Source organism: Amblyomma americanum, chromosome 4 (assembly GCF_052857255.1).
Source record: "Amblyomma americanum isolate KBUSLIRL-KWMA chromosome 4, ASM5285725v1, whole genome shotgun sequence".
NCBI classification, from domain to species: domain Eukaryota; kingdom Metazoa; phylum Arthropoda; class Arachnida; order Ixodida; family Ixodidae; genus Amblyomma; species Amblyomma americanum.
This window is the reverse complement of record NC_135500.1, coordinates 142,293,429-142,313,034: the sequence shown is the minus strand read 5'-3', so window position 1 is coordinate 142,313,034 and position 19,606 is coordinate 142,293,429. Positions and strand designations below refer to the sequence as shown.

The 19,606-nt window shown below is 44.7% G+C and overlaps 1 pseudogene; it reads left to right on the top strand.

Annotated features, from left to right (window-relative positions):
- Window positions 1–16,366: 16,366 nt before the first annotated feature.
- LOC144130751 (U2 spliceosomal RNA) lies at window positions 16,367–16,516 on the top strand (annotated as a pseudogene).
- The last annotated feature ends 3,090 nt before the right edge of the window (window positions 16,517–19,606 follow it).

Here is a 19,606-nt window from a genome sequence, read left to right as displayed (position 1 = left end):
TTATTCACTTTTTGTTTTGATGAATGCGACAATCGTCGTAATTTCCAGAACGTGGCAGTGGAGCCGTGAACGCTTCGAGCACGTCAAAAAATGCTTCTCCTAATTCGCTCAATCCGTTTCTTTTATGGCGTGGTTCAAACATCGACTGCGTCTTCCCCTCCTCTTCACCACCTCCTGCTCCTCCTCAGCCAAATAATGCTCAAAGACTCATTCCAGGCAGCGGATTGTAGTTAACAAGGTGGCAGAGAGCAAACGTGTGAAAGCGTTATACTATAGTGTTGAAGAAAAGTATGTTCTAGGAGTTGACACATTTGTGTTATGTCTTGCTCATCACTGGAGTTCAGCAGTTTTTCTAGTTCTCTACACGAAAAGAATCATATTCACGTGCTTCACTGTGAAGTGCTCGTGGAAAGGAGCAAACAAGGCTGTTTACAAGAGGTCGATGGCACCTTGGCGCAAAAGAGAGACAAATGCTTCACCATAGCGACTCTAGAGCAAGCCTGGTTTATATTTTTTGCCGCAAAACGTATTTCGATTTTTTAACCACATTAGCAATCGTTTATATTACACTCTTCTAAACAATCCTCCTAAAAAATAGCCAGAAAGGCCACCAAAAGAGTTGGTCCGTAGAAGACTGACCAATCCAGGTTTTAAAAATTGGCTTTTGTTGAAATCAAATGGCGCAGTAATTGTCTCACATTTCGGTGGACAATCGAGCCGCGCCGCAAGAGAAGGGAGGAAGGAGAGAAAGAGGTTCCGTAGTGGAGGGCTCTGCAGTAATTTCCACCACTTTCATCGAAACGTGGCCACCGCGGTTGGCTTCGAACCCGGGTACACCGGATCAGTAGCCGAGCGCCCTAATCACTGAGCCGCCGCGGGGGCTCCTAATCAAGGTACACAGGAATCAAATTTTCTTTTTCTTCGCTATTATAATCTTAAAACTTGAGTTGCGGTTTCTGTGTCACGCACTACTGCAGCCTGCACCGGGGAACTGTGAGATCGTCAGGTCTTGACGCTTTTTGTGGAACTTCCCTCTTTCGTTGCCAAATTAAATACATCACATCCTGAACCTCCGGTATGGATACTTTTCCTTCGACCAATGCCTGACGACTGTGTGCGCTAAAGCTGCATCAATGGCAGAGTCATATCGCTATTCATGAGAATGTCCTGCGCTCTTCCTTACAGCTTGGGCGAGTGAGACGAAAAAGAGCAAAACAGCATATCAGGGAGCACAGCACAATTTGATTGGATATGCCTGTGCAGAAACGCCGTGGATTGTTTGCACTGTCGATGTTTGCGGGAACGAAGCCAGCAGAGTTCCGTCCATGATAAAACCAGGCGCAGTGGACGAAACCTGACCGTGTTTGCAGTTCTGCGGGAAATATTGAATTCGTGGTGCTTTTATCAGAGAGAGAACGCCAAGGACGCTGCGAGTATCCCCGTCGTGCTGCTGTCCCGTGCATTCAGTGCTTCTGTTTAAATAGAGTTGCTAGTTCTTCGTGGCGCCAGTGAAAAGGTACTGCGAACCTTGGCTACTATCATAATAACTCACTCCTTTGCTCTCTTCATCGTTGCTTTAATACTGAGCGCAGTAGGACTAATTCCGTGGTTAATGAATTTTCCGTGCACATCTGCATTCTGGTCTCAGCAGTTTTTTTTTCCTTTTTAATATTGTCCAATCTATGATAGGCGAATAGGCAGTGCGCTGGAAGCAATTTGATTTACGGAGCTCAAAAGGAACACAAGACTCCGAGAAACCTAGGGGTTAAAAATAGCAACCAAAATTTAGCAAAATTAAGTTCTTATAAACGTACTGGCTCCTTTCGTTCGATATCAATAAAAGATGCATATTGCGCAAAACAGCTTCGTTAGGGTGGCAGAGACAACGAAATAGCTACAACGCACCGGTACTAGCTACACGACCGAGCACTTTAATCAACTTCTGTGGATGTCATGCAAGCCATCAACAACACTCACGATGCCAGTTTTAAGTCGTATTCGATCGTGCACTGCTGGTACCGAATGCTTGTGCACAACAGAAGGGAGCTATTTGAAAGCTGTGGCATCTCAAGTTAAGCGGAGTTCTATACCCGGAAGAGTTTGTTTAAAGTGCGGATATGATGATCTCAAAGTGTGAGTTCAATATCCTGCTGAGATATCTGCGGCCAAGATATAACGCAGGTTAGACTCACTTTCTCTGAATGAGCGTTCAAACTCTGACGGCGACAGAGCGAGGAGCGTTTAGTGATACTTATTTGCGCATTAGGAGCAATAGACTAACGATGGTTGTTCTAAGTTTACTTCGTCTACACTTTCAGAGCGAAAAATCTGCATATAAAGGAAGAAAACATAGGGGTCTTTCTAAAGCTGCATCTTGAATTCATTCAATAGGTGTGGAAAACAGTAGACCCTCCAAGTTATTTTTTGCGTACTTTTAAAAATCATTATTTTACCTTTTACTCCACCTATGATATTCAAACATTGGCGTTTTAAGTGCGCCAAAATAGCAGGTTGCCGCTGTTCGGGTAGCAGCGTAATATCTCACGATCATCACGAAAACGTCGGCGTAGTGTAGAGGTTTCTACACTAAAGGCATTGTTCGCATTGTCTTCTGTGACGGTCTACGAAGTCAGAGGTACATGGCACGAAGGTTATTTTCAATGTTACTAGATGAAATTTACCTTTTGGAGCATGTGCAGAGAGAGTATCCTTTTTTCTGTGAGACGCAGGCGGAGTGGTAATCAGCATACTTAATCAAGGCTATTGATGCAAGCACTCTAACATCACCACTTCCACATGAATCTAGATGGCAAAAAACTACCGACTGCCTGCGATTCAACTTTTCACACCTCTATAAGTCGGATAGGTTTCTCTCCAGAATTTTGGCGTTTTGTAGCGATAGCTACATTAAGGTAGCATTTCGAGCCTTCAGCGTGGCGTGGCACATGACCGTGGCAGCAACGCCACGTGGTCACGTGACCAGCCACGTGGTGCGAAGCAGCTGCTGCTGCCGGCGGCACAGCGCTGCAACCGAGCTGCAACAGGTGTGCCCATGCACCGTGTCAACTGGGACGAAGATGAAGTAGGAACGCCCAGCGAAACGGAGCGGCGAAAGACTGACTTTGCGATTCGGCTGAGCGAGTTCCACTCGGCCAGCTGTAGCTATTGCGTCTCTCCAGGTTTAACCAGACATAAACCACCGCCAATTTTTTTTTTTTTTGCAGCCAGGTCCTGACGTGCTGCTTTTGAAAACAGGAAACAGGAAAGAAAGCTGGCCTGCCAAAATTTCGTATTAAAAGCGCAGATGTCCAGAGGAGAAATAAATCAGACAGACATGGTGTTTTCAGTCACTCGTGTTCAGGAGTTTTTTGCTATTTGGTTTAATGAAGTGGCGGTGGTGTTAGAGTGCTGGCAGCATTCGTATTTGGTATGTGGGCGACCATTCCGCCTGTGTTTAATCGCATTGCGCTCTGCATCGTTACCTTCGTGACAGGTTCCATTCGTTCTTTCATTTATCCAGTGTTGGCAACAGGAAGCATCACTTCCATCGCATGCTGGAAGTTCGCAGCAGCAGGCTAGACATCAACCACTACGCCTCCACTTAGAAGCACAGGACAGTCATTTGGGATGGGCCTTGAATTATTTGAGAGAACGGATGGCTTGTGCTGGCTAGAGGCCTTGCTGATATGTGAAGCACATGGTGACGTTCGTTTATAGTTGCAAATCACGATCATGATTTAAACAGGCAGAGCAGAACGCTGGGTCTAAAAATTAACATGCAGTGAACTAAGGTAATGTTCAAAAGTCTAGCAAGGGAACAGCAGTTCAAAATTGGCAACGAGAGCATGGAAGTAGTAAAGGAGTAGGTCTACTTAGGGCAGGTAGTGACAGCTGATCCGGATCATGAGAGGGAAATAGTTAGAAGGATAAGAATGGGGTGGAGCGCATATGGCAGGTTCTCTCAGATCTTATGTGGCAGTTTACCAATTTCCCTCAAGAGAAAACTATACAACAGCTGTATCTCACCAGTACTCACTTACGGGGCAGAAACGTGGAGGTTAACGAAAAGAGTTCAGCTTAAGTTAAGGACAACGCAGCGAGCCATGGAAAGAAAAATGATAGGTGTAACGTTAAGAGATCGGAAGCGGGCAGAGTGGGTGAGGGAACAAACGTGGGTTAATGACATCCTAGTCGAAATCAAGAAGAAGAAATGGGCTTGGGCAAGGCATGCAATGCGAAGGCAAGATAGTTGAAATTCCACTTAAATTCGCGGTGCTTATGTTAGTGTCGTCAATAAAATAGGTTTCCGCTTTCTCTCAATTTGCATGTGGGAACAAACATCAGATGGCGGCGATACCGGTATTTCATTTTTTTTCTTTTCGAGGTTATAAAATCTCTCCTACCTGCAGAAGTGGCCTTTTTTCATTAGAAAGCAATAATCGGTTGGTATATAAACCGAATTCTGTTTGAGCTCATCGTCTCTTAAATATCAAAGTGTGCTATGTGATTCGAGTACATTGTAGAAAAGCGGACACCTTTGCTCTTTACCTGCCCGCAGACAAGTTGTAGCTCATAACATTCTGGGGGCGAGTTACGTGCAGTGTATAGCTGTTCTCGTCCAGATTTTATACAGAAAAAACTGACCGCATGATGAAACGTTGCACGTTTGTGTTTGGTATGACAAACCCGATGATGCAATTTTGTATGTCAGCGCCTATTTTTGTATAACCACTCTATGCACATTTCAATGAATAGTAAAATATGCAACAAAACTTATCTACTATCACGAATTCTGCATTCGTTAAAACTCTGTCCGACTTCTGTGTCCCGAGATACCTAACTGAAGTTGCACATATCTGCAGATCTTGTCAACGAATCGGGCTTTATTAAGTACTGCTGGTGTTAGATAATTTAGAACGCAATGTCGTTTCCTTTCCAGAGAATAAAATGAAATGTGCTTGACCAGAATTACACGTTGAGGAAATTTTGCAAAGCTCTAAGCTTTCCAGCATTTTGAGCTGTTCTGAAGTGCGGTGCTTTAATTTGTGCCCGTTACTTCCTCGTTCTGCAGATTTTGCCACTCAAACAAAATCTGCGATTTTTGCAGGCCCCTTTTTTTGTGATACACAAAATGAATAAGACTATTGTTGTATAAAGTAATCTTGAAAGGTTTGAAAGGAGGTTTATGATGGTATTTTTTGCTTACACGGCCATTCCTGCTATTCAAACGCAAATAATCACAATACGATGTCATCTATCGCATTGACGCAACCGCCGAAGTGCAGAATACAAAATCAAGTAACATAAGATCCATTCCAACGACTTGCGACATTCTTCTCTAACGCGTGGTTTTAAGCGTGGGATTGAGGTTCGCTGCTTTTCATAACTAAAGAGAAAAAAATGTCGTTTCCTGGTCACCACATATGGGCCCCACTCATGCAGATAAAAAAAAGCGCTGGCTCCTTTATAAAACGCCGATACCACGCACTTCCGGTCTTGGCTGACTTCCGGCGAGATCGTCCACAACTGCGTATTTCTACCATACTACTGCGTTGTTCAATTTTTTTGTCCCGGCCAGAAACCATTACGAAATCAATCGGGTGTAGTTTCTTCACATTAACCTTCGTTTTCTTCTTTTTATTTTTTCAGAGCAGCAGTTTGTCACTGTTGTTAGTAGCATTAAGGCAAAAGGGAGAAGAGACAACCCGAAGCGAGACATTATTCAACGTTTTGAAGATTGCTTCGGATGAGCTAAGTCGTTTTTTATTGTGTGATCACCAGCCTCCATTAAGAATACGACTCAGTATCGGCGGTATCTCCTTAAAGAAGTTAATAAACAAAGGACCTGAGTAAAAGGCACAGCTGGAAAGCCACATAAACTCAGAAAAAATAGAGTAATAAACCTAAACACGAATATTTGGCTAATACAAGAAATTCAACGCAGTGTCCTTTTACTTCCCTGTTCTATTTGTGCCCGTTCTCGTAATTACCGTCAGAGTGGTAGTAGCCGCAAAAGTACCCGATTAAAGTGAATGGTTTCCCTTTTTTAACCACGTGTTTGTCAACGTCTTTTCTCATCCTCATGGAGCCGTATGATTATTCATGAACGACACCCGAAGGTAGGCGCCTTATAATTATCGCCTCAGTAGCCTGGAGCTGCCAAGCAGAATATCACTGTATTTTGGAAAATACTCAGCATCTGTTGTGAAGTGAGTAGAACTTGAAATGCAAAATGTCCTCCTAAGTCGCATGGAATCTGCCCCGCTCTTGGTGATTCGTAGCTCTTTTTATTTTGTGAGTCTGAAGGAAGCTTGCAAGGACTTACTCCATGCATTTACTGAATGCTTTATGTTTTCAAAGGCCTTAACTGCTCTATGTCCTGGGGATGCAAAAAGTTCTTCCTCGGGCCAGTGACGCACATCGCATGTGCTTCTTTTTGAAACTGTTAGGGCTTCTTATCAGCTGGTAGCGTAAATGCAGATACCAAGTACCAAGTGATGCAATGGGTAATGCAATCACTTTGAAAGAGTATCTCTCCGTGCCTGGCATTTCTTGGAATGGCGCCCGACATCGCAGCTTGCTGCGGTGACTCGGGCTGCCGACGTCATGTCCCGGCATGACCTACTTGATGCAGTGCGGGACCGCGCAGTGGCCCAGGGACCCAGCTGGGTCTAAAACTCACTTGCTGAATAAAGTTTTTCTGTCTGTCTGTTCGATCGCTCAATTGGGAATACTTTCCAAACCATCTTTGGATAATTTCTTCACGCACGAACAGTGAATTGCGTTTCTCGTAAGGTCAGATTGGGTGGATTAAACTACAGTTTTTAAGAGATAGGGTATCATATTCCAGAATATCATTGTTTGGGGTTGACTTATAGTTTTCACTTGCTGCTATACGCTGATGCGTTTATTTTAGTTTCGCCCTGCCAAGAAACTTCATATAGCATAGCTTTCGAGTTCCGCATTCCGTTTGCTTCGCTCTTCACTTGAGTGTCCAGTGCCCTCTGCGATGCGAGCTTTAGTTTCTGTTATGCAGCCCTCGCTCTCTTCTCGGATGTCTAGGATGCCCTCTGAGGCAATTTCGCTTTCAATATGTATGGCTTTTGCTCTCGGTTACTTGGTGGCAGATATAGTCCAACACACTTTCAAGGTGATAACTTCAGGCCTAACCTATTCAGATTAAACTGCACCAACACTGTTTCATTTTGCAAGAAAATTAAGGCGTAACGAATGCATCAGCATAGCTAGAAAAAGGATTCCTCTATCCAGCACTGTCATGTTTGTTGCGGCCTTAGTGACCCTCATGCCAGAAAAAAATCATACATTTTCACTTGCAGTCAAAGCTGCCATTCAGCGTTCCTCGACAACAGCTAAAAAATCATCATTCACGGGCGCCGATATCAACAGTAAGCGCATGTCTGATGAGTTGGGTACCCAAGATCTCTATCACAACTAGATTAGACCATCTTACGACTCAAACAGTGCGCGATGCACTACTTTGTCTGCCCTAAGTATTCACTTATTTCCTGCCTTTCCTCAGGACGCGAGTCAGGTTTAAAACCTCAGGAAGGCAGTTATCCCGCCTTCCTTGTAGAGTGAGAACTTTATCACGAAGCCTCGTCCGCGTGGTATACCTATACCGCGGGATACCTAGAGCTGGATCCCAGCAGGTATGCCATTGTTGTGCACTGGGCGCGTCGCCCCCGACTTCGGGCAGAACGAACGGCCGGTGAATTTGTGTGCGCGGTGCTTACACGGTACGCGGTGCTTGCAGCTCACCGGCGCTAGACGAAGGACACCCCAGAAGAACGCGCAGTGGAGTGGGGGACGGCAGACCGGCACCCGCAAGACGGCGAAGAGCCGGGGCGAAACGTTGTTCACTCTTGGATGTGTGTCATCAAATCAGACTGTGGTCCACGCTTGGGAGCGTCGGACGCTTGCAAAACGGCCGCCGGGTTTTGTGGACATACCACGGCTCTTATCGTTCTCAAGGAACCTGAGAAAGAGCGAATAAAGGTGAAAGCGATCAAGGGCCCGCTGGCATGCATGACCCTCGTAGGAAGAGAGAGAGAGAGAAAAACATTTATTTAAATCTCAATGAGATTAGCGGTGGGCCGTCGTCTTCATCGTTGACGTCTGGCCTCTTCGCAAGGTTGGGCCCCTATTCCAGAGCTCCGCTGAGTCTTGCCGCTTCGCATGCGTGCTGCACAAGGGCCCTTTGGGCTGTGAGCTTGCTGCTGGTGAGTGGACCCTCCCATTGCTCCGCACTCGGGTTTTGAGTTTGTGGAATGCATAATTGCGTTTGCACTCTCATGTAATGTGGTATGCGTGGGGGTTGGCCCGCACCACGGCCATGTGTCCCTGAATTGTGTAGGGTACATTTTGTGTAGAATGTATAGGTTGGAGAATGTTCCTGTTTGCAGTCTCCGCTAGTTCACTGCTTCTTGTTGTGTTAATGAGTTGTCTGTAGAAAGAAAAGCCCCTGGAGGAAGAGAAACCTCCGGAGTAAGCGGCCGGCTCCCTACACCTTGGCCAATCCCCCCATGTGGGTATGTGTCATGTTTTAAGAGGCAGAAGAAGAAGAAGAAGCGGCTGGCATCGGAGAAGACGAGAAGAACGCTCTTGAACAGCGTGCAAAGAGGCCGCACTCCGACGACAAAATTTTGTAGCCGAGCTTGTGTACAGTTGTAAATAAATTACGTACCGTGTAATCGGCAATTTTCAATGTACACTAGCTGAGTTGGGAGAAAGATAACCAAAGGAGGAAGGAACCTGTCTTAAGTCTATGAGAGACAAATGCGGATGAGAAACATAAGGCAGTGGAAGAGAAGATTGCCAGTCACCGATTGCTGTAAATAAAACAGGCGAAGAGTGCGTTGCAGCTGCAGTTCTTATACAATAGTCGATTCGCAACGGTAGGAGGAGCTTCGCGCTCGTGACCGTTATTGGGAGCGACACCGCAAACTAGATCCTGCCATGCCACGGCCGCATTGGAAGCCCATCGATGCCGGTGCCAAATCATGCATCGGCGCCAATTGACGGCTATGTAATAACGCGGACGGCATCTACAACAGTCGGAAGAATCGGGTTTTGCTTTACCTGGACGTTTGACGGCCTTCCCCGTGCCAATCGCAAGAGCATATCCGCATAGCGCAGTAAAACAGATCTAGATGAATAATGACCTAACTACTAATAAGCCTAGTTCTCCACTTTTCCTAACATCCTCTTCTTCTATGCAAACGCCGAATAAAACTGATACGTACAGTGTTATTCTTTTCTTGTTCGTAACTGTCGAACACTTCATAATCAGGAGCTACCGGATAGCCACCTAAAAGCCACAACCTCGGCTCACTTTTTTCAGACGTTGGTGAAACTTACATTAACTGGCGCCTGGGCTCATACGCTTCTAGATGCAGTATTGGTCAGTGCGGCATGTTGATGCAGAAGCTTTGTAATTGTTGATGCTTAGATTTGAGCTCAACTTCTAGAAAATTAGAAGATAGAACCGCATTTTCACACAAAAGATGAGGGCTGGTTAGCTCGCCGCTTCTGAAGCCTCAGCAAATTTTTTTTTTCTACAACGCGCTACTCACGCTTTGCTGGCGTATTCAAAAAGCGTCTTGACTGCACCCTGGACAATAACAAAAGTCAACAGCGATAGGGGGAAGTAAAGTGCTAATTGTTACGCTTACGCTGAAAAACCTAGTAAAACATTAACATCAAAGTGAGCGGCGTAGGCAACTGAAGCAGGGCGCAAAAATGGATGTCACGTGTGAAGATTGCGCTTCAGCAAAATCGTTCGATATGAACAAAAAACAGTATCCAAAAAGTTCAAAAGGACACGAAGGAAGATTAGTAGAAATATTGTCCAAAATGGTAGAAAGCACAAGGGATCTTTCGAAGGGCTCTTTCCTGACCTGAGAATCACGTCCGTCATGGCAGACAGATGGGGCGGATAGATTTTCAGCGGCCGTGACTTCGAGACCAGCCAGGCGCGACTAAGCGTCATATTTCTCTTGCCTTCCCGCTTTCGGTCGCTCCATCTCTCTCTCCAACTCCGGCTTCTGTCATGCACTTGATGGCTAGGTCTAGCCTCCTGAGGACCAAGCGCAGATGAACATAAACAGAGAAGTGAAAAAAAAAACGAAAATGGCAGGAAAAGGAAAGGAAAGAGGCCTCCGGAGAACATGCGATTATTGTTTCCGCTCAACTTTTCAAGTTGATTCATTCCATGCTCGCTTCCTCCCCGTAACTCAAAACCGACCACTTGACTCGATCGTTGAGGAGCCGGAAAAGGGGGTGAAACAAATGAGTTGAAGGAAATTGAGGAAGAAAGAAAGGGAAAGTTAGTAGAAAATGAATCAATAAATATATAAAGAGTTAGAATCTGTCAGAGAAATGAAATTCATAAAAAAAGTACAGTAAATCGCAATTGCAATTTGAACACATTTATTTTACTTTACTCATTTTACTTGATTTTAGCACACGTAGTAGGTTTCGGAAAAGGAATCCTAATGTGCATGGAGTGCACGAGTTCCGATGCAACTTTGTTGCACTGCCTCTTGTAGTTGTTCTGGTATTCAGACTGAACTTAATAATTAGCGGTAGACAAGGGACTGGAAAGAGGTGCTCGTTATGACATAAATGACGAAAGCTAACTGCCACAGAAACCAAGGAGCACAGGGGATGCTTTTTTTAATTTTGATTTTTTATCAATGGGATAATAAAAAAAAGAGAAGCGACAACAACGTCATGCCGCCGGTGGGATCCGACTTCGTCATTTATGTCTTAAAGAGCAGCTCTTTTCATTCTCTTGTCTACTGGATAGTTTTCATCGGGGGCCCCGAATCTGTAACTTTTGATGCCGTAGATAACATAAGAAGGTTCTCGCACAACTTCCGCCCTCACCGTGGCACTCACGGTAATACAGGACGTACTACGTCCGCCGCTATGGACGAGGGTGCGGCTATTGAACACTCATGGTTCGCTTACACTACACATAAGTACCACCGAAAGAAGATTTTACAGGCATCACCGTAGCTCAGTTGGTAGAGCACCGGACGCGAAATGCGGAGTAAATGGGTTACGATGAAAATAACGAACGTTTTTCTTCTGGTTTTATTATTCTCCAATTGATAAAACTTCAAAGTTCAAAAAGCGACATTCCTTATAGCCTCCTTGCTTTCGGTCACTGTTGGTTTTCATAATATTTGTTAACTAGTAGAAAGGAGGCGAGATTTTAAAATACTCGTGTTTGTGGCACTAGTATGCGGCTCTTGAGCGCGTGACAAACGGCAGACTGAAATTTGATCAAAAGTCTTGAGGCCACAGGTGCTCCGGGACACAAGCCACATAGCAGTATAGTTGGGCACTTCCCGCGCCTTCAAAGCACCGAAGTCCTCAGGTCTGATGACGAGGCTCCTCCTAATGCAATCATTTTACTTGGAGCTCTGATGACAACAGAGTAGAAAGCCTATGCTGTGGTTTGGAGGTAAATCCCCGTTCCCTCCTTACTCAAACGGAGAAGTCCGGCGCTTTCACGTACAACTCGCTCAGGTGTGGGCCGAAAATAAATTTCCTTGAAATGTAAAATTAGTTCGTTTCTTTTTTCAGGTGTACTGCAATTATATGATAGTGGCATGTCATGTAGCCGCTTAATTAGGTGACTTTTATATAGTAGATGCATGAGTACGTGCGCAGCTAGCATAATGTTTTGAATTTCAATTTATTTCGGATCTAAATATACAATGGGAAATATGTCAACAAGGTAAGGTAAAACGAGACTGCTATGTCTCCTATCGAGGTCTTCACTCCGGATCTACACGTCTAACTGCCGACACAAAATCACTAAAATATGTTGCGCATTATGAGAATTACAATGCTAATTGCACGGGTATGCAGACAAGAATGAGCGTAAGTAGAAACACTGAAACACGATTGTTTGTGAAGTTGACAGCACAACTCTAACAGTAACGACAGTAATTAGCGACAGCAACCGTCAGACGGTCAACTTGCATAAAAATGTGGCGTTTTTCTGGAATTACCAACTGTGTTTGCGGTTTCTACTGTTAAAATCCACACTTAACAAAAATTATGTCTAGTAGCAAGATCATCAAGAAATTTGGTCTTGCCGCCTTATACTTATCATTCCCGTACTATCCAGTATCAAGGCTTCCAAACTGATAAAGTGTCTCGCATTTAATAGGAAGGCCTTAAATACCGAAACAATGCCTATCATCTCCATGTCCAGAGAAGACAACGTCACCCAAGTTTTAGCGTGGTACGACATTTCCCTTCTTAACCTCATTTTAATCTATACAGTTCACTTATCCCCATAAGGACGGGTTGAAATAACGATGCACCTGTCAGTAAGAATCTCAGCTGCACTGCCCTGCTAATTTGATAGTTTCTACTGGCACTGTTCGCCTGATACATCACACACTACAACAACATGCTGTTTTTATAACAATGTCAGTCTAGTAAAGCTATGATTGCGTTCTTATCACTGTACTTCGCTAATAGGCACTGAACACCTTCCACGCACTTCCACAGTTGGTGCAGCGTTTAGCACCACTAGTGGCCGATTTAGAAACCCGAGTGGAATAGCCATGAGTTAGCGGCCCAGAGAAATACATATAAAAGAAAGGTTTCAAAGCAATTTCATGATTTCACGGTGTACCTATGATGCGGTCCTTTAATGGACAAAAACCAAGTATGCCCTAGAACAGATTATGAAAGTATTAAAAGTTGTTTTAATGGCAATGTATTTTTAAACCACCGCGGTATGCGAGTATAACAGTCACCCTCGACTGGTAGTACCAGGCGGAAGCGCCACCTATTGAAACACTCAGAAACAAAACTTCCCGAACAATTTCTCTTGTTTCACTGCGTGCTGATGGAGGCAACAGTTTGTTAACAGCAGGATAGTACTTTGCAGATGAATATGTCAAGGTATGCAAATTCATTTCGAAGCAATATTTTTTAAACTTTCAAGACAAATGAACGCAACAACAAGCTTTCTATAAGTTTGTGTGTTTTAAAATCGCAGAAGCTTCTCGTGGAGTCCGACATGCTGCCGCGCTCTCTTCATTTGCTCACCATTGCAATCATTCAAACTGAACAGTCTGGACAGCTCTACAAGAAAAGAGTTCTAAAACGGCATAATAATTGAACAAAAGTAAACTGCATACTGTATAACAGACGACGGCGCAGGCGCCACCCCTGTCTGCCTTCGGCATTCGCGAGCGTGTCAGGAAACGCAGCGGGGTTTCGGCCACCCATTGGACTGAAGTTTTTTAGAACTGGAAACATGACTAAAGTGCTAAATTTTTTAAAGTCCTGCCACGAGCGAAATGTGAGGGAACTTGTGACTGAAAACGGCCGTGAAGAAGAGGTGCGCAAGCCACAAGACGATGACGAAAGAACCGTGGCAAAAAAACAAGGAGGGTATTTTTCTGACTTACTATATTGTTTGTCACCCAAGGGTGCTTGTAAGAAGCAAGCAGCTTTTTACACATCTTAGAGAGACAACAAAAAAGCATGTGTGATAAAAATAATCACGCAGAACCAGTATAACAAGCGCTTATTTCTGACAAAGAACGAATTGAATCCATGGAGTTTTCAGTGTTCCTGCTTTCGATGTCGTCGGGAAGAGGCAAAACTTTGTCTCCTAGGAATCACAACAATTCTTGCTGCATCCTACAACGCCGCAGTTAAGAGTTACTCTTTTTTTGGGTACAGAACTGCCTGGAAGAAACTCTACGACAAACGGCAAGATGCTGCTTCAATAACTACCGCGCATACTGAGTGGCGTCGCCTTCTGACTCCAGACGCTCGCGCCGCCGCTAGCAGCATGTGCGTCGCCCAGAATTTAGATGCGCACAGTGCCTATATAGAGCAATGTTGCTAAGCCGGCGTTGAAGGGAGTGGAGTATTTGTTGCAGATTTTTTCAGTTTTTCGTTTCATGGCGCGTCTATCAAGCGCGTTTTCTATTCTTGAAAATCATTCACGTCCTCGATATGAGGATTTTCAACTGGAAGCCATGCTTTCTGCTAGTGCTAGCCTGAAAGCCAATCTAGTTTTGCCGGAAATAGGGTTACCGTGGTGTGTCCAGTCGCGGCATTAGATGGCCTTTTCATTTCAACTATCTGAACATATTTGCCAACTGATAAGCGAGATGCTCCATAAGAAATGGTTTTTTGGGGAAAGGAAATGGCGCAGTATCTGTCTCATATATCGTTGGACACCTGAACCGCGCCGTAAGGGAAGGGATAAAGGAGGGAGTGAAAGAAGAAAGGAAGAATTGGAGGTGCCGTAGTGGAGGACTCCGGAATAATATCGACCACCTGGGGATCTTTAACGTGCACTGACATCGCACAGCACACGGGCGCCTTAGCGTTTTTCCTCCATAAAAACGCAGCCGCCGCCCGGGAACTCCGGATCAGTAGTCGAGCATCCTAACCACTGAGCCACCGCGGCGGGGCGAGCTGCTCCAGAAAGCCGCCTTCTGTGCTCTATGTATTCTTCTGTGCTCTCTGTATTCCTGTTTCCTCGCGAGAAGCTTCCCACTTCTACAACTTTGTGTTCATCCTCCACGTGGCAGCGAGTACAATCAGCCCATGATAGGCTTCCCAGCGCTCTTCCACTGCTTTAAACGCCGAGTTTTATAGCGAGTTGTTTCCAATAAATGGTTTCGTTCAACGGTTTAACATTTTGCTGCCTACGTTGGTGAACTACGCGAATTCATGCAAACGAAGGTCCCGCCTTGCTGCTTTAGACTGCTTTTCATCTCTGTAAAAAAAAGAAGCCTATGATATTCAATATTTTCCCCACCTCTGTTAGGAGGGCTTGAGAGTGTCAGATCTCTTTCCCCCTTCTCCGAACATTAGCGACCAAGGCAAAAATACTTTTAAGCAAGCTAAGCGTGAATCGAAGGTGTGCTGAGTATCAGCGTTATTCCTCGCCAACAGCACTGAGAGGGCTAGTCAGTTATTCTAGATTGTTTCCTAATTCATACGCAACAGGCCGTATATCTTTCAACCAAGTTAGCCAAACTGAGCGTGCAGATTTGCTGTTTCTGAGGCTTTTAGCGGTTATATGTGGCTAGCGCACAAGTAAGCACATATACACATACTGCAAGACTATTCGCCATTTTAGAAGGTGAAGAATTCTGTGCGATAGCTACATAACTGCATGTCTTCCTTAGCTAACATGTCAGCCAGAGTTCATCATGACACGTTTATCGGTTCGCCGCAGGAGACTCTTTCTGCCAGGATATACTTAGTAAGGCAGCATCTCAGCGCGAATATCGAGCGCCTGCGTCCTTTCGCTGTTGGCTCCCGAAAAAGAAAATAATGCAATGGTTGATCGGGACGCAGAGGAGACGCAGTTCAAAATAGAATAGATAGTTTCGTCTTGTGATATGAACAGGCTGTTCGAAAAAGAAATTCTCGTAGTGAAAAAAACATCGCAATGACTTGACGACCCATCGTCTACTTCGACTCCTTATGGCCTCCCGTAAGGCTAACGTTACCCAACTTTTGCGTTGTTTTCAAAATTCTCTGCGGAATAAATCTTTTTAACCTTCCCATTCGTTTTCTAAAAAATAGCATCGAGACCTTTTTATTACTTTACAGAATGCATTCGAGCCTAACGCCAACATGATACAAAACTTAGGTGAAGATGGCGTTTCACCTTAAATCAGATGTAACCATCCGTATTTAATATATTAGTCGCATACGAGTCATCCAAGACTAATTGCGGAAAACAAAATGCCTATTACAGATGCTAAACCTTGCTGAAGATAGTAAGATAGCACGTTTCTTCCTCTCCTGATTAAGAGGAAAACATGTATAAATTATGTTCATGCAACAAGTACAAGGAGCCAAACAACTAAACGAGTAACACTTTACCAGGTGAGCTATGGCAATGAGCCCAAGAGAAAAAAAAGCAACCACACAGCCGGTTACCACGCGTGTGTAATGCGAGAGGAAGCGACAGGTGCTGCGATGCGAATATAACTTCACCTTTACTGTGCCACGGGGCTACACACAGCGAACTCTGAACGTGCCGCATGGCCTGCGGCGCGAGCTCTAGCACGTGTCCCGGTACCGAAATTGCGCCACTGCCCTTATATCCTGTTTTCCTCTTCGTGTTACGATAACACAACTACGCCAACTACTACGCAGAACCTTAAAAAGTACCATTGACAGCTATCGCTGCAATACAAGAGCGCGCACTAAGCGCAGAAACGAGCAAGGACAAGACAACAAAGTATGACGTAAGGCCAATGGGACTCTTTATCAGAAGTGTCTCCATGTCAATGGCAACATTCCCTGTCTCAACTGAGAAGACGAGACGCTCTTCTTATATCCGGATTGTCCGGACCCGTGGAGTATCTGTTAGGGGTCCAAGTTGGACTTATTTTTGGAAATGTGGCGGAGAGTTTGAAGGATGCTTCACTCCCGCCACCGGTTGGCCCAGTATTGCACTACCTCCGGGATCGGCCTTGTCTTTAGCGCGTCTTTGCTATCCTGTCTTTCTATCCCATCGTTCAACTCTCCTTCTATCTGCACGTGGTAGCGATTGTGGCTCGGCTTGAGCCAGTGGGCAAGCCTGTGCACTTTTCTTTCCTTTTTTTCCTGGCAGTAACACAGACAGACAGACGCTCCTCATAAGAATAGGAGGAACAATTGCGGCGAAGTTAAGGACAAGAAATGTCAGGCATGAAAGGCATATGCTGAGACTGTGACACCTGTGTCAGCAGTGCTCAATCGTCTCATTGACTTCTGTTTGGTTTCACTTTTTTTACTGCTTATGACTGCTTTTTATTCGAACGACTTTAATTCTTTACACCTTCTTTCGCTACGCGAACTTTTATCGCACAGACTGCGCATTGATACGAGATGCCTTTCAAAAATCACTGTTTTTTCCTCCGCATGCATCACGCAAAAGTTGCTTTTTCATCTTGCTATTGCTTTTCGACTGATTTTTAGCTGTGGCTGTGTTGATGTGAATGGCGCTTATGTCAATCTTGTTTACTAAATGCCCAAAGGCGAACGATGATGCGTAATTTAATTAGGCTGTTTTAAAAGAATTAATAAGGTGCAAATTGAGCACATCGATGTCTTTTGTATCCCTTTCCTTTAGTGCCTTTTTTGCGCATCCGTTCGATTGAAGCTTGAACTCGCTAATGCAGTTTGCTAATCTTGATTTTCATTCGTTAAAGCCTTCCCGTGTAAGGTAAAATTAGGAAGAAAACGTCCAGAAAACATTACCAACCGACATTTGGTGAGACCCTCAGTTTTCCAATATAAAAAACAACAATGATAGGACTATTTTATAATCATTATTGTATTTAGGCTGGCAACAAAGCTTACCAAGCAACTTATTTTCGTTGCTCAGTGAAAATCGAATGAAAAGGCTAAACTTTTCAGGGTGAAATAAACAGATGAATTCCAGACGTTCCTTTCTTCGCAACCCGCCGCGGTGGCTCAGTGGTTAGGGCGCTCGACTACTGATCCGGAGTTCCCGGGTTCGAACCCGACCGCGGCGGCTGCGTTTTTATGGGGGAAAAACGCTAAGGCGCCCGTGTGCTGTGTGATGTCAGTGCACGTTAAAGATCCCCAGGTGGTCTAAATTATTCCGGAGCCCTCCACTACGGCACCTATTCCTTTGTTCTTTCAGTCCCTCCTTTATTCCTTCCCTTACGGCACGGTTCAGGTGTCCAACGATATATGAGACAGATACTGCGCCATTTCCTTTCCCCAAAAAACCAATTATTATTATTATTATTCTTCGCACTACCTATGTTCTTGGCTGAAATACTTTCGGGAGCGTAATGAGCGAACAGGTCCAGACTGATCTTCTTTTCTAAAGAAGCACCACATGTGGGCAAAAGGAAGGATGCCGCCTGAATGCCTTTTGATTAACCTTAACAGTCGTACTCTGCAGTATGCCGTTTGATTTAAAAGCTCGACATCAATGTATATGTACTTGGCATAGCACTTTCTTTGCAGAGAAGCCATATGGGCGAGACATAAAAGCAGAAGCTAGAAAAGGGACTGCAGAGATTTCGTTGGCTCAAAGGCAGTCAGTTTCACGAAATGAGAAAGCAAAATTCCGCGGTTTGATTTCCACAGACTAGGAACAAGGAACAACAACGAAGTGAAAGATGCAGCGAATGCACAGCAAACACCGCATAGAACTCGTAAAAGTAAAGAACCTGAGGAAAGAAGACAGGGAAAAAAAAGCTTGTGTTCGAGGGCCACAAAAAATAAATACGACAGCAGAGCGTGCTTCCTTTCGAGAGACGACGCATTACGAGGACAAATGGATCAGAAGAGCATCGATTGGCGTCTCTTCGAGCTCCCGGAATGCGGCTTCCTATGCGCGCTTGTTTCCTGGCTTTACGCACTCTTTCTTCTTCGTCCCACAGTGTGTCAGTACTGTTCTTTTTTCTTCTACTGTGCTGTAATGAAATTTTTTGCCTTGTTTGCGTTGTGTCTTCTTGATTTGTTTTGGCCATTTCTGACACTGAGACATTTCAGCAGGCATTACTTTTCAGCGTACAGCCAGATTGCCTCTCCATGCTTCACGCATTGCCATTTTGTCCAGTTTAACTGTGACTTGAGATTTTAAGGCGTTTTCTTGAAATTTCTTCACTGGGGTAAAAAATATTGTAGTCCATTCTTTTCGAAGAAGGCAAACATGGATTTTGACGATATTCTAAGGGAGTTAAGAGAGAGACATAAGCAATATAAATGTTCTGTAATCCATGAGAGTATTCAAATGAATGCATGAATGAATTAATCAGTTTGTTGAAATAAAATGACGGGGGCAAACTTGTATTATTTTCTAATGAAGATGTGCGGTAGAGACGTGGGTTCTAGACAGCCTTCTCTTTCGTGTGGAAAGGTGTCAAGGCCACACTCTGCTGCCAAATTCCTGAGAAGAGTTATTGTGTCCCCTGGGTCTCTAGTGGGCTAAATTCTTTGGCGTAAACACTGACTGGAAATATGCAATATAAGAGGCTTTTTTTTTTAATATGTGAGGACGGAGCCAGTCTGCTTATTGTCAACCAAACGCTGATGGAAGCCGCCGTAGATTTCTGCGAGTGTTTGCATTCGTGTCTGGATGATGAATTCCTTAAAAGAAAAAATCCTTGCGCTATCGCAGAACAAAGTAATTGACCCTCCTTCCCCCCCACCCCCGCCCTCCCGGGTCCTGAGTCCTGCCGCACTGCATGCAGGCGCCACCTGACGATCCACTTCAGGTGTCGAGACCGGAGCACTGTGGTCTGATCGTCAGTGGAACGTCAGGCTGTACCCGTATGCAGCGTTGTGTAGTTATAAACTTTGGCGGTGGTCATTTGCGTTTGTCCTCACTAGTGCATGACACACATTCCTGTGAATATGTGTTGTCTGGAACTCGAAAAAGTGAACTCCAGACTGTTAGTATTTTCCCATTCATTTCGTTTGTAGGGAATACACTGTGCAAAAACATTCCGGGAAGCAGGGGCCAAATGTAAATGGTGCATCTAAAGAGGCAGAGGAAAGTGGTTTTGCCCAGAACAGCACATTCTCCTGACATTTGTGTTTGCACAAT